Raw genomic sequence first — 14,734 nt, forward strand, 5'->3', positions numbered from 1 at the left:
ACATGGAAGTCAAAACCAACTTTGTTGTTTCCTTTTTGAGGTATAAATGACATATAACATTATATTAGTTTTAAGAGTACAACATAATGATTCAGTATTTGCATATATTGCAAAATGTTCACCACAATAAGTCTAGCTGATATTCATCACCATACATAGTTACAAATGTGTTTTTTTCTTATTATGAGGACTTTTAAGTCTCTAGCAACTTTCAAATATGCATTACAGTCTTAATAACTATATTCCCCATGTTGTACATTACATACACATCACTTATTTTATAACTGGAAGTTTGTACCTATTGTTTCTTTCTTTCTTTCTTTTTCTTTGCCCTTTCAACCCTATTCTATGAGTTCATTCTTTGCCATCTCTTGGATAAATCTCAGGCCAGAAGTAATTTCTTAAAAATCTTTTTAGTCATAAGATTTATCTTGTTTCAATAATTAGCAAATTGCATCCATATAATATCAGAACTCTAGACTCTTATCTCACTCAAAGCTTCTTCCTTTTTCTAGGTCCCAACTGCCATAAACTGAAACCCAAGGAAAAAGTAGGTATGGCCAACCTCCTTCCTCTTCCTCTCTCTCTACCTCCTCTTCTACTCCTCAGCTTCTTCTTTGGCTCCTTTATGGCCGGGGTGGAAAAAGAAGGAGAGAAAAGAGCAGACAAGATATACTTGATCAAAGCAATAATGATCTGGAATTAGTGTCATCTCTTGGGAGGTACAGAAAGCTGATTCCTTCTCTCTTGGGGCACTTTAACTGGGTTCCTTAGGGATCCTTTGCTGGGAGTTTGGCTGAAGCTATTTGGCGAGGACAAGACTTCTTATCCAGCTGCCACGTGGGACCCCCAACAACCCCTAGTTTTCCAACTAGCCTCCCTCACTGGGGTCTTATCTCCACCTCAAGGAGCCCTTCTTGAGTGGAATTCCTTATACCAGGAGCCCAGATCTGCTTGCCTCTTCAGCACCCATATTTGGACCTTGGGAAGTTTGCAAATTTGCCTTCCATTTAGTCAATGAAGTTTAGTGGAAGGGGAGCTTGTCCCCACACATTCCTCTTTTCATTGTTATCATTGTCGCAACTTCCAATAGATTCTCCATTTTAGATTTCTCCCTAGTACAAGATTTCTCCTGTACCTTGTGATCTAGTCCCTGTGCTCATTTGCAGAAGACTGCTAGAGAAAGTCACCCATAATTGTGCAGGCTGATACTTCAAGAGATGCCTTTGTGTTAACTAAATTGGAAACCTAGAACTATATGAAAAGTGTTCTGTGCAAGCTCACAGGACATTGAAGTGTGAGGATCAAGCACACCTAAATCTGAATCCTGTCTCTATTATTTCCTAACTGACATCTAGTTAAAGAAGACTGTGCTTTAGTTTCCTATAGAAACTGGTTTGAGAATTTAAAATAATTACATGTTTTCTTTCCTTTTTTTTTTTTGAGACCAGGCAACACTATTTAAGACTGTGTCTCTGACAGTTTATTTGTCAGCTGAATTACTAACCAGATGTGTTTTAGGGATGTGAATGATAAAAAGACTATATTATATTTTTTTTCATTTTCTCTTTATGTGTCATAGCCACTTAATTAGATTTTCTAGGAGCTTTTCATTTTAACATTTTCTCCACAAAATATGGATTTATCAAATCAACTTTGTATTCTGATTCAGTGATTTCTACTTTTATCAGATTCTCTTTTCTTTAGATAAGTTTACTATTTTTTAAATAACTTCTTAAACTGTTTTAATCACTTCTCTCATGTTTATTTTCAAATAGCATAAACACTTAAAGCTATGCACTGCTCTCTCTTTACCATCTTGGTCACATCTCATAATTTTTGATGTGCAGAATTTAAATTTGAATTATATTTTAAAAAATCTGTATTGCAAAATTTGGTTTCTTTTAGTGCAATAGTTACTTAACATTATGTTTGTTTTATCTTAAAAGATTCATTTTTGTTTTTTTATTTTAAAATTCTTTTTATTGCTAATTTAAAATTTTTTTAAAGATCTGTACATGTCTTGGGGGCCCAGTATATGATTACTTTTGAGATATTTATAGAATCTTGAAAAGAATATGTAGTCTTGCTAGGTACGTGTGTGTGTGTATGTGAGTATGAGTGTATAGATATAAAAACATTCCATTTTTTAATTCCAATAAAATAAAATTCCAATGAGTGTATAGATATAAAAACATTCCATTTTTTATTCCAATAATTCCAATCTCCTACACCATTATGTTAGAATTAATTACTCTTTGTATTTTTATTTTTGCTTTTGAGTTATTGATGCTATTTTCATGATAAACTAGTATTACATATCCACTGTGAAATGTTATCTTTTATTTTTAAAATTTACTCTTTAATGCTCTACACCCAGGCTAGTTACATCTTACATTAAAACATGTCAATTTAACATCACAAAAATTTTGCTGTTAGCCACATCTGGATTATTGTCTTTCATCAAGATAATTTAAACTATTTATAATTACTTTTGTACATTTTTAAAAACTTTTCTTTAAAATGTTTTTACTTTTTTCTTCTTATTTATTTATTTTTAAGTAATCTCTAGACCCAACGTGGGGCTTGAACTCATGATCCCAAGATCAAAGCCACATGCTCTACTGACCGAGCCAGCCAGGCACTCCTCTCCTCTCTTTTACTATATTCCTGGCTCCATTTGTCTTTAGTGATTTCAAAGCTATAAATCCTAAGCTATTTTGTGGTTACTTTTAAGGTTTTCAAAATACAATCTTAACCCATATAAAACTAATTAGCAAAATAAAAAATGATTGTTCCTGGGGCACCTGGGTGGCTCAGTCAGTTAAGCGACTGCCTTCGGCTCAGGTCATGATCCTGGAATCCTGGGATGGAGTCCCATGTTGGGGTCCCTGCTCGGCGGAGAGTCTGCTTCTCCCTCTGACCCTCCCCCCCCCATACTCTCTCTCTCAATCTCATAAATAAATAAAATCTTTTGAAAAAAGTGATTGTTCCTTACATAAAACGAAGGATGTACCAATTTTTACTTCTGTCTTTAAACCTTTTCATTTCATGATCTGTGTCAAAATAAAATCTGGAGTTGAGTTAGAATCAAATTGTAGTTTCAAATTATTTTTCCATACATTATGTGTATTCTTCAGACAAACTTCAAAATTGAAACCATATTTACAATGTGTAGTTTTTTACAATGTTTAGTTTTAATTCTACTTTAATTGGTTTTACTCATTACCAAATTTTTATGCCAACACCTTTGTCTTCCTAAATTCTTAATGTTGACTTTTCTCTTAGTCAATTGTCTTTTATCTATCTATTATTATTTCACAAATAGGCGTGGATGGAATAGGATATGCCCACCTTCCTCTGTCCCCACCCATTTCTAAGAATCTTTCTTTCTCCTTTCCACATGAACAACTACTTGGTTTACTAGAAAATACTAGGGTTGGCATAGATACTAGAGAAAAGAGTGCATTCTGGTGGCCCCGCAGAAAGTATTTTCTTTGCATTAGAAAGATACCCGCCCATTTTTCTAGATAGCATGAATGACATATCTTGTCTATTCAATTCTAGGAATAGGTAGTATATAATTGAAAGATCTCCTTGTTCTCTTTCAAGATAGCAACTGTGCAACAGGGGCCACCAATGCTTTGTCAGTTCCATTCCACAGACTTAGTTATAAGAAGGGCATCACTACTATAGTAGGTTGACTGTTATTCTTAGTTAAAATAGTGTTGCAAATTTCCTTTTTTTTCTTCTTTTGTTTTTAAAGGTGTTTTATTTAGAATTTTGGAGACATAGAACCAATGACTGCTAACCTAGTGCTATTTTTCAAGACACAGTTTCAGCCATCTTTGAATCTGGTCTAGCAGAGTACCTGAAGCTTCACTTCCCCTGCCCTCATTCCAAGTTTGTAGAGGATAGGAAAGCATGTAGAGTCCTAGGCCTGAACCAACTGGGAAATGTGTCCAACTACTAAATGAAGACTGAAGTTAGGAATATTTACTTGTCAATCCAAACCAGCATCTTTGATTTAGAGTCAAAGTTAGGAGCTTGAGAGAAAAGAAAGTTCAAGAACATGGGGGCTATTACATGTGCACAGAAAATTGGAATAAAAACTGGGTAGGAAACTGGATTTAATTAAGAGCAGGTTAGAGGGCGCCTGGGTGGCTCAGTTGGTTAAGCGACTGCCTTCGGCTCGGGTCGTGATCCTGGAGTCCCGGGATCGAGTCCCACATCGGGCTCCCTGCTCGGCAGGGAGTCTGCTTCTCCCTCTGACCCTCTTCCCTCTTGTGCTCTCTATCTCTCATTCTCTCTCTCTCAAATAAATAAATAAAATCTTTAAAAAAAAAAAGAGCAGGTTAGAAACAAACAAGTTCTGGATAGTCCAGAGTTATTACCACAAAAGTAACTGGAGGACCCTCATCTTAACCTCATTAGTCAATGGATATCTGGTGAGGAGTATTTTCAGGTAGAATTACAGAGAAACGCATGGCCTATGGTAGTGTTTCAATATCTTCACTCAAGTTCTCAAAAAGCGGACCCTGAGATGAGGGTCTCTGTGTAAGTGATTTATTAAGAAAATGATCCCAAGAGATATTAGTGAGGAAGTGGTACAGTAGGACAAGGAGAGAAACCAAGAAATTATACAATTTCCGGGAATTTCTGGACCCAGTCCTATTCCACAGGAAGATTCGAGCATAAGTGATATCACCGAGTTGTCCTGCCACTAGGGTAGATGAACTTTCAAACCTGCCATCAGTCAGTCCTTGTGTACAGTCTGCCTGTGAAATGTTGTAAACTCACAGATATTTCCAGCTATGTCTGGGGGAAGCGGTCCCAGTGAGGGTAACTTTGGAAGAAGGTTGCAGGTGGAAGTAGCTGTAAGTCAAGCAGGCAGAAGTCAGACGACAGGTGTAGGGAATAAGTAAAGGAAATCTATAGGTATCTGGATAGTGCACCACCAGTGTCCCACTATGCTTCAGAAATGTGGGTGATTGTTGAATGAAGGACCAGTAAAAAGAAAAAAAAAAAAAAAAGCTTCAGGACACCAGGTGTGGTTTAAAGCGAGCAGTCAGGGTTTGGGAAGATTGAAAAAAAAAAACAAAAACAAAAAGTGGAAAGAAACAAAAAGGATATGAATAAAGGAGAGAAGAGGTATAGAGATAAACCTTATCTTCCCCCAGATTATGACACATTGTAATTTGACTTACGCCTACAATAGAAAACACCCAATCTGCTGGTTTCTGCCCTAACTCAAAAACCTGTCCTTGAGTCCTAGAATTTACCTAAACTGATATAATATCCTCATAAGGGGTTTTCTCAAACCAAATCCCAACCCATTTTCTCTGTGATTTTTCTCTTCCTTTTTGATGTCTTTTCTTGCAGGCTACCCAAGGTATATCCTACTTTGCATAAATGATAGATTTTCTCTCTACTTGTAGGTTGGAATAGATCATTATTTTCATTCACTCACTTATTTATTCACTCAATGACAAACATTTATTGAGTCTCTACTGTGAGACAGGAACTAGGAATATAGCAGGGAATGAGGTCTGCTCCTTCTCTCAAAATGTTTACAGGGACACACTTGTTTGTTATAACAGTCTCCATGACAGAGAAAATTTCACTTCTTCAATAAGTTTATTTCACGAATTTATTCAAAAAAGTTTACTGAGTGTGTACCAGGTCAAGATTGTGATAAGTGCTATGGGAAATATAAAATCAATTCATCATGGACATGGCTCTTTAGATGGTTATAGTTTATTTGGAAGTCAGAGAGCAGTGGCTAAAAAGCATTAGACAACCTCAGCTCAATCTCTAATTAGAGAAGTTGATAATTAAAAAAGACCATGACAGTGGACTTAGCTTTTTTTTTTAACCATTTACTATATGCCAGGCTATGTTAAAACAAAAACAAAAACAAAAACAAAAAAACCTCTTTGTGTTTTGTGTTTAGTATTAGTATCCTGTGAATTACAGTCTGTTTATTCCTATTCAGTAAATAAAGGAACAAAAGCTAAAAAGGTAAGTCATATATTCCACTTTATACCGTAAGTGGCTAAAATTGTCTTCAAATTGGGGTATTTGGCCACAAGTCTATGTCCTTTCTAATACACCATGCTGCACAAAGACTATTTGAAATAGTATTTTTTTGCACTCTCCCATGGTAAGAAAAAAAAAATCTTTCTGTTTAAGAGGTCTCTAGAATTAACTGGACTGAAACTTAATAATGGACTGAAAAAAATATAGAGAATGGAATTTATACAGTTCAGGAATAAGAAGGAGATCTTTAGGGCTTTCTCTACTCAATGTACACTTCAATGAGCATCCAGATTTGAGTACTTGAAACTCAACCAAAGCCCTGAACTCTCTGAAGTTCAACAACTACTAATGATTAGTCGGGCTAATAAATATGAAGTCTAGGTTATCATACCCCCACTATGTGTGAAAGAAAAAATCAATAATATCAGCTTCATATTAAATGAAAGCCCTCTGCCTCTCAAACAACCTCAGGGCAAATGTGTTTATGAACTGGAAGTGTGATGAACTCAGTGTTGGTCAAGGGGTCATCAGACTCCAGATATTCCAGAAACACCATATTGTTTATCACTACCTACTAAATCCATTCTATCTAACATATCAGCAACAAATAATCCAGCACCCCTTCATGTAGGAATAGGTCAGAATTTGTGTTGACATTGGTTAGATTGCTTAGTTGTTGAATTTCACACAGCCACACTGAGCTCATCAAACAACATTACTGAGCACCTAATATATACTCTGTGCTAGGTGCTGTGAGACACATCATAATGGCTTACAATACAATTGGGAAAGTCAGTGGAAATATCAAAATCCCAGATTTTTCCAAGATAGGTATAACTCCAAGCATTGTGCCCCACTGATGACCAACAGGTCCTCATTTTTGGTTCAGAATATATAAGCAGCATAGAAATTGCTATACATATGTATATAATAATTTATTATATATATGTAAATATATATTATGAAACACACTATTCAAGCTGCACAATGTACAATAAATCACAAATGGCCTTAGTTCTTAAATACCTTTTGAATCGATCCATTTCCTCCATCTCCAATCCAGTTCTGATTACCAGAATTCAGCCCTGACCATTGCCAACTGTCTTACCTGGATTACAGTAATAGGCATCTTTCTTTTGTTTTGTTTTTTTAAGATTTTATTTATTTGAAATAGAGAGAGTGAGAGAGAGAGAGAGAGAGAGAGAGAGAGAGCACAGTTGGGGGAGGGGAAGAGGGAGAGGGAGAAGCAGGCTCTCCACTGAGCAGGAAGCCTGATATGGCCTTGGATCCTAGGACCCTGAGATCATGACCTGAGCTGAAGGCAGACACTTAACCAACTGAACCACCCAGGTACCCCAATGGGCATCTTTTTTATCTCCTCACTCTTTAAAACACCTCAAAACATTGTTTTTTCATCCTGCAGAAAGATCTTCCCTCCCGTTCCCTTCCCTAGCCCCCTTCCCTCCCCTAGCCCCAACATGCATATTTTAGGTAACACAAACATTTTCTAGGTAACTTCCACTCATCCTTCAGCTCTCATCATGAATGTCACTTACTCAAGGATGGTTTCTCTGTTTTTTACATTACTTAAACCACCTGAAGTATGCTCCCATAATACCCTTGCCCCTACCAAAGCAACCATCATTTTTTTTTAAGTAGGCCCCATACACAATGTGAGGCTTGAGCTCAACAACCCCAGGATCAAGAGGCGTATGCTCTACTGACTGAGCCAGCCAGGCACCCCAACCATCATATTTTATTTTGATTATTTGTTAATACTGCTTGCTTTCTCTCTATGGGGGTAAGAGTCATACCTTACAATATAAGCACAATGCCTGGCATGTTTTAGGAACTCATTAATTAAATGTACTAGCAAGGGTAGGAGACATTTAAAATACTAAATGACTGGTATGGTATAGACACCACATCTTTTCTTTTCTTTTCCTTTTTTTTTTTTTTTTTTTGAGAGAGTGCATGGGAGGAGAGGGAGAAAGAGAATCTTAAGCAGGCTCCAACGCAGCACAGAGTCCAGTATGGGTCTCAACCTCATGACCCTGAGACCATGACCTGAGCCAAAATCAAGAGTTGGGCTTAACCAGTGACTGAGTCACCCAGGAGTCCCTGGGCACCACATCCTTGATGCATGGCATGGCTTGCATTACAGCTGAAAACTAGCCCTGAGCACAGAGCCATAAAAAGTTCTGACTACACCACTGCCATTTTGGGTAGTCAGGCAAAATTGTACAAAATCTGATAAAGTATATAAGGAAAACTCTTTCTGTTATAAGAGAACTGCATGTGAACATGAAGAGTGAGTCCTTCTTTCCTTCCAAGTCATTAGCAGGAAGATGTGGGGCAAGGAGCCAGGATGGGGACATTTGAATGAGGAAATGATTAAATGCGTGATGCTCTGGTTACAAAAATATGACCTGGAAAAAGGCAGGGAGTTCATGGCCACGGTGAAATATTCTGAAGAGTAACAGCCCAAGCATCTTTCCCTCTACCTTCTTGGTCAGCATCTCACCACCTGGAGCATGCCTGTATCCCTCATCCAGTCATCTCTTCAATGCTCATCAATACACACAGAAAATCTAGCCAAACCCTTGACTATTCACCTGAAGAGACTGATAATGTTGTTTGTACTTAATTTGTCCTGGGACTGAAGCAGCTGGTATACTTTGCTGAAGTCTTGTGGAAATGTGTTTTACTCTGGGAGTTTCATTGACTGATATCACAATTGCTCAAAGTGGAAAAGAAATGGAATGACTCTTCAAGGAACTGAAAATGGGTAGACACCAACATTCAAAATGAAAGTGTCCTTCTAAATAGTTATGTCTTAAAGGAATGAATCGTGTGTGAATTAATATTTTTTAATGAGAAAGACAGAAACTGACCCCAGACATTAAGTATTTAAGGGTTAAATAAAGGACCTGTTATTGAATTAAGCTTTCTTGATTATGAAAATCTATGTAACTTTAGGCCTTTAAGTGCAAACAGAGAAAACAGTGCTTCTACAGTGTTCATACAGTTGTCTGTTTGCAGATGCTAAAGTGAATTTGACATAATGGTAAGTAGTTCAAACAATCTATATTGCTGGGAGCTCTTTCTCACAGGGGATTGATTTTCCAGCACCATCAGCAGCAAGCCCAGAAACACCTTCCCCTTTTGTTTATCATCCTGTAGGCCCGGGATGTATTTCACACAGTCTAATGACATTAAGCAAACTTATAGACATTCAACTGGCAAAGTTCATGAATTATTTTGCTCTTCAATATAACGTAAGAGTCATCTTGCTAAATAACTAGTCACTAAGAAAAGTTTGGTTTGGGTAATCAGGAGGAGAATAATGAAGAATATCACATCAGTAAGAGTCCACTCGGGAAAACAGCACCTCCCAACAAGAACCTGAGTAGAGGGACTATAGTACTGGGGACCCGTTCCCAAAAAGCTGGAAGGCCTGGAAAGCCTTACAGTAAGCAAGTGACAGAACAGAAGAGCAGCAACCCCTTACCACCCCTAGGGCTGGAGAGACAAAAGGAGATGCAGTGACCAGAGCTGATGAGTTGAAGCCACCTGGGGGTTCTGGAACCATAACAAGAGCTACCCACAGGGAACTGTGATCACAGAGGAGGTGACAGCCACCTTGAGCAGAGTGAGAGAGGTATAATAGCCTAGATCCTCCCTTTCTCTAACATCCCAACTCTTTCTCATGTTAGCTGATATCAGATGGAAGCCAGTGGACCACAGAGCCTGGGAAATCTAGTTTGAATGGGCCAGCCCGTGTAATACAAAGCAGAGTGGAGAAATGGTGAGAAGAAGATCTGAGAGCATATAGGCAGAGCTGTTCACCATAGAGGAAGGTGACATGAGAAAAGAGCATCATGCTGGGAATTCAAAGGCAGGCCCCAAATAGACTGTGGTTACAGGGGGCTGGCCATAAGCCCAAATGAATGCTTGAAGTCAGGCCACTGATAGCACTGTCATTTTTGGTGGTTCACTGAGACCGCAGCAGGATCTTGGGTAAAAGGCTGAGGATAAAGCCCTTAATGAGAAAGAGAGAGAAAGACAGCTGGGGTTAGGAGGACAGACCCCTACCAAATGGGCCATGGGCTCCAAAAGTAATCGGAGTATACTCAGAAAACCAGGTATAGAGGAAGAAACTTATCCATTAAGGTCTTGCAAGTGGAGAAGTGACATGAACAGAGATGCATTTTGAAAGGATCGGTCTGATGGCACTGTATCTACAGGAATGGAGGGGCCAGGAATTGTTCCAGTGATCCCCACTCCAGCATGTGTTTTGTTTTGCTTTGCTTTGTTTTTTAAGATTTTATTTATTTATTTATTTGAGCGAGAGAGAGCATGAGCAGGGGCAGGGGAGAGGGAGAAGCAGGCTCCCTGCTGAGCAGGGAGTCCGACACGGGGCTCAATCCTAGGACCCTGAGATCATGACCTGAGCCGAAAGCAGATGCTTAACCAACTGAGCCACCCAGGTGCCCCTCCAGCATGTGTTCTTTTAATGGCATATCCCACTTCAGCTACTCAAAGAAAAAACATCTCTTGGTAGTGGTGGTGGGAAGTCTCAGCTTTGGTGTAATTCTTCTTTCCAGATATCTGGCTCCAATTTAAGTCCAATTCTAAAACTATCACACAGAATCTGATGGGTTCTTTTCAGTCAAATCCCAGAACAATCATACATTCTAACGGTGGTTCTCTACACGCCAGACTCTGTTCTCTCTGTCCCATTAGAGTGCCTGAAGACTTAGGGTTTACTCTCCATGATGTATTAGCAAAAGCAGGGGCGGGGGGGAAGCACCACAAGCTTCCACCCCAGGCATTGGAATATAACTCATATTTATACCTGGAGGTCATGCTTTCTCAGAGTTGAGGCCCAAACTGTGATCCTAGAGCTGGGAGATACTTACCTTGTTTATATGAGCATGGATTTAAGAAAACCATATTTCCCCCTTAAGATGTTTATATAATAAACTTTCTATCCAATTATGGCATGATGATTTTTATCCTCTGAGGAATTTTAGGGGAACAAAGGAGAGATATTTCTGGAGGCAAGGGCTTTTTTTTTTTTTTTTTTTTTGAGAGAAAGAAAGAGAGCAAGCAGGGGAAGGGGCAGCGGGAGAGGGAGAGAGAGAATCTTAAGCAGGCTCCACGCTCAGCGCAGAGCCTGACCTCGAGGCTCGATCCCACAACCCTAAGATCATGGTCTGAGCTGATATCAAGTCAGATGTTTAACCAACTGAGCCACCCAGGAGCCCCTGGAGGCAAGGGCTTTAAATGTATAAGACTACCACCTTCCCCAATTCCTAGGATGAAACTGCCGACCACTCACCAACTTCAATTTTGTATTCTTAACTCACATTATAACAATATCAGGTTCATCCCCTAAATTTTCATTCTCCACTTTAAATGTACAATATAAAGAAAAACGCAAAAGAATATTCAAAAGAAAACATTTTTTTTCCTTGAAGATCAACTTTTTTATAACCTTGAATACTTCAAACAATTTGCTGTCAGGGTGTGAAGAACTTTGGTGGAAGCGAGCAATTTGCTAAAAGCTGCTACAGGCTTTTCTAATGAACTCTGAATTCATTTCAAATGAAATAAAAGGAAGGGAAAACCAAAAAGGAGGAGGAATTTAAATAATAAATTCAATGATCTTGCATGGTGTCCCCATGTTTTTGGCAACCACACTATAAGTCAGAAGACATTTTGCTTTTTAATGAACACCATCCCGTGCAAAGAATAGCATACATCAGATAGTTTTATTTTCATGATAAAAGTGTTATTCTGAGTTATTGGCATCTATACAGCTTTGGGATTCTCAACATGTTTCATATATACATCTTATCACCCAAGTGAATGACTCCTTCTCGTGATAATACGGAATGTTCCGCAAACATTTCTGAAAGTGAGAACTGGGTGAAGGAGCTCACACATGTGCAGATATAGATATTAGTCATTGTTAATAGTGTCCCACTCTACAAGGAATATAATGTATTTGCTTTGCCATATAAGAGACATAAATATAATACCATATAAGAAATCTCACCATATGGCACTCTACATTTGGACTAAATTAAAGGAGCTGCAAAACTTTTCCTTTTCCATATTTCTTTTTTCTTTTTTTCTTTCTTTCTTTCTTCCTTTCTTCCTTTCTTTCCTTCCCTCCTTCCTTCCACTTTCCTTCCTCCATCTTTTTCATTTATTCTTGTCCTTATTCTAAAACATATAAAGGTGCATTCATAAATACATAATATCATATTCAATAATATATTTTTTCAATAATAATACATTGAAATCGGTGGACAAAGCATTAAAAGGGAAATTGAGAGTGAGAGAGAAGTAATAAGTATGCAAACTACACGTTGCAAAATGTCATTTGTTTGCCAGAAGATGATCATGAATTTGACTCTGGATCTTCTAGATAACTAGAAAGGAATCAAAACCAGTTCTGAACAAACAAGAAAATACAAAAAGAAATTTCTCTCATTGATTCTTTTAAGAAGGATCTTGAGTTTTGTCATGAACAAATCACTCTTAAAACAAACAGAGTGACAAGTATCACTGAATTGTTTGTGATGACATTCCTCAATCTAAACCAGTGGCATAATTCCAAAGACCTACTCTGAAAAGAGCAGTTCTATAGGGTTATTTAAATTCACCGGGAGTATCAGCTTTAACTTAAGTAGAACACATTCTTTCCCAGAACTAGATCGGTACATGGCATTAGAAGTTATTCTGTAAATGGATATTTAGTGGTAACAAAGGAAAACAGGAAATGGCAGGAGACAAGGTCAGTTCTTTCTTTTCTTGTCAAATATACTCAAGTAAGTCCTCAAAATCTGACAATCTCATAACTGCACACCAAGAATTTCAATGCTTTTGTAGACTTTATTTTCAAAGAGACATCGACAATTTGCAACTCAAATCTAGATCTTTTCATTGGTTTTAAATGGTTTTACATGCCTCTTCCCTTTCACTCTTAAATTCTGAGGATAAATTACACATATTCCAGTAGGAACTATCCAGGTACACTCTAGATGTATCATCTAATTCTCATCTAAAAAATGAATACCATCAACACAAATGGGAATCAAAATAATTAGACAAATACAAACATCTAAGTTAAGATCCACTCTTTTAACTCTGTTGCAATGAGATTGTCCCAGATATCAAGGACTTAACTTAAGCTATGCTGAGCTTCTACATAAAACTTGACATCTCAGTTAGGAAAGCAAATAATACTGGTAATATAAAAGTAAAACTTGCAAACTATAATGGAGCACCACTATATGCTAGACGTTGTCCTAAAAGATTTACATGCATTAACTGCTTTAATTCTCATCACAGCCTATGAGGCAGATATTACAATGCTCATTTTACAAACAAGGAAACTGAATCACACAGTAGTTAAATAAATTGCCCAAAGTCACATAGCTGGTAAGGGCAAAACTGGTATTCACTAAAGAATACGTGATTCTAGAGAGTGTTTGTGACAATCGTTGTTACTTACTTATAAAGCAAAATTTGTCCAAAATATTTCTATCCAGCAACAATGCTAATATTTAGCTATGACAAAAATGCCACAAGGTAATTATAAAAATCATTTTGTAGGTTTTTAAAAAGCAACCAAATTGGCATTGTCTTTATTCCAATAATGTTATCATACTTGAGAGATTTTTCAGAAATAATTAATCCACATCTACTTTATTCTACAATATGTAGGTACTTTTAGTCATATATGATTTTGTTTTACCAAAAAGCATTTGACACAATTATTACCACTGTCATTTATTAAGCTTTTTGTCAAATAACTTATGACTATTTTCAAAACTATAATTTATTTCAAAAAAGTAAAGGTTGGTAATCACGGACAACACCCAAAATAATAGTGCCATGTTTCACACATCAAATATTTCACATGGCACCTGGGATGTGAAAAGCACCATGGATGGTGTTGGGAATTCTGAAATGAACAATGAATAATGACTTCCTAAAGTTATTATGTATTGCCACCTCCTTTAATCCAAAGAGGTCATGTTTTATTGGTTTCAGCAGTCCTAGATGATTACTGTATATGGTGTTAGTGATATAAAAGTGATAACAGCATGGAAATATTGTGTGTGTGTGTTGGGGGCAGATACTCATTTACAGTGAAGAACAGAGCAAGAATATCAGGAAGGGCTTCCCAACAAGATATTGCCAGAGCTGAATTTCGAATGATGCACTGGACTTGGCCAAGCCAAGGCAAGGTAGTCAGCTTGGACATTGGGATACCATGTGTGTAAAAGGCAGCTAGGTAAAAAATGCCCTGATGATTTTAGGGAACCCTAAAGAATTAGGGCACAGGACAGAGCACTGAGATAATGACAGAGAAGCGGAGGCTGGCCAGTTCACAGAGGGCCCTGTGTGAGACGTTTCAGCTTCTGAATACTGGCAGGAATGAGGCGCTACCCTAAAGTTGCAGGTAGAGGAATGCCATAAAGGGATTTCCATTCTAGAGAAATAATTCTGGCAGTAGGATGAAAAAAGAAAAAAATGATGCTGGGGGAACAAGACTGGAAAATGGGGGTGTGTCTGGAGGCTATGGACGCAATCCAGGCAAAAATGATGAGCGTGATTCTGAAAGCATTCAAAGCCACTACCAAGAATATGTTGAGAAACAGCAGTCCTATTGACC

The 14,734-nt window shown here is 37.8% G+C and overlaps 1 long non-coding RNA gene across 1 annotated transcript in view; it reads right to left on the reverse strand.

Annotated features, from left to right (window-relative positions):
* LOC112838880 (uncharacterized) overlaps nt 1-14,734 on the reverse strand; it is an 80,596-nt gene that overhangs the window by 44,776 nt on the left and 21,086 nt on the right. Inside the window, exon 2 of the long non-coding RNA XR_012374071.1 lies at nt 566-624. This is a non-coding gene — a long non-coding RNA (uncharacterized lncRNA). The remainder of the gene's footprint in view (nt 1-565; nt 625-14,734) is intronic.

Source organism: Callorhinus ursinus, unplaced genomic scaffold, assembly GCF_003265705.2.
Source record: "Callorhinus ursinus isolate GAN/ISIS: 27379988/994484 unplaced genomic scaffold, GSC_fseal_2.0 scaffold28, whole genome shotgun sequence".
NCBI lineage: Eukaryota > Metazoa > Chordata > Mammalia > Carnivora > Otariidae > Callorhinus > Callorhinus ursinus.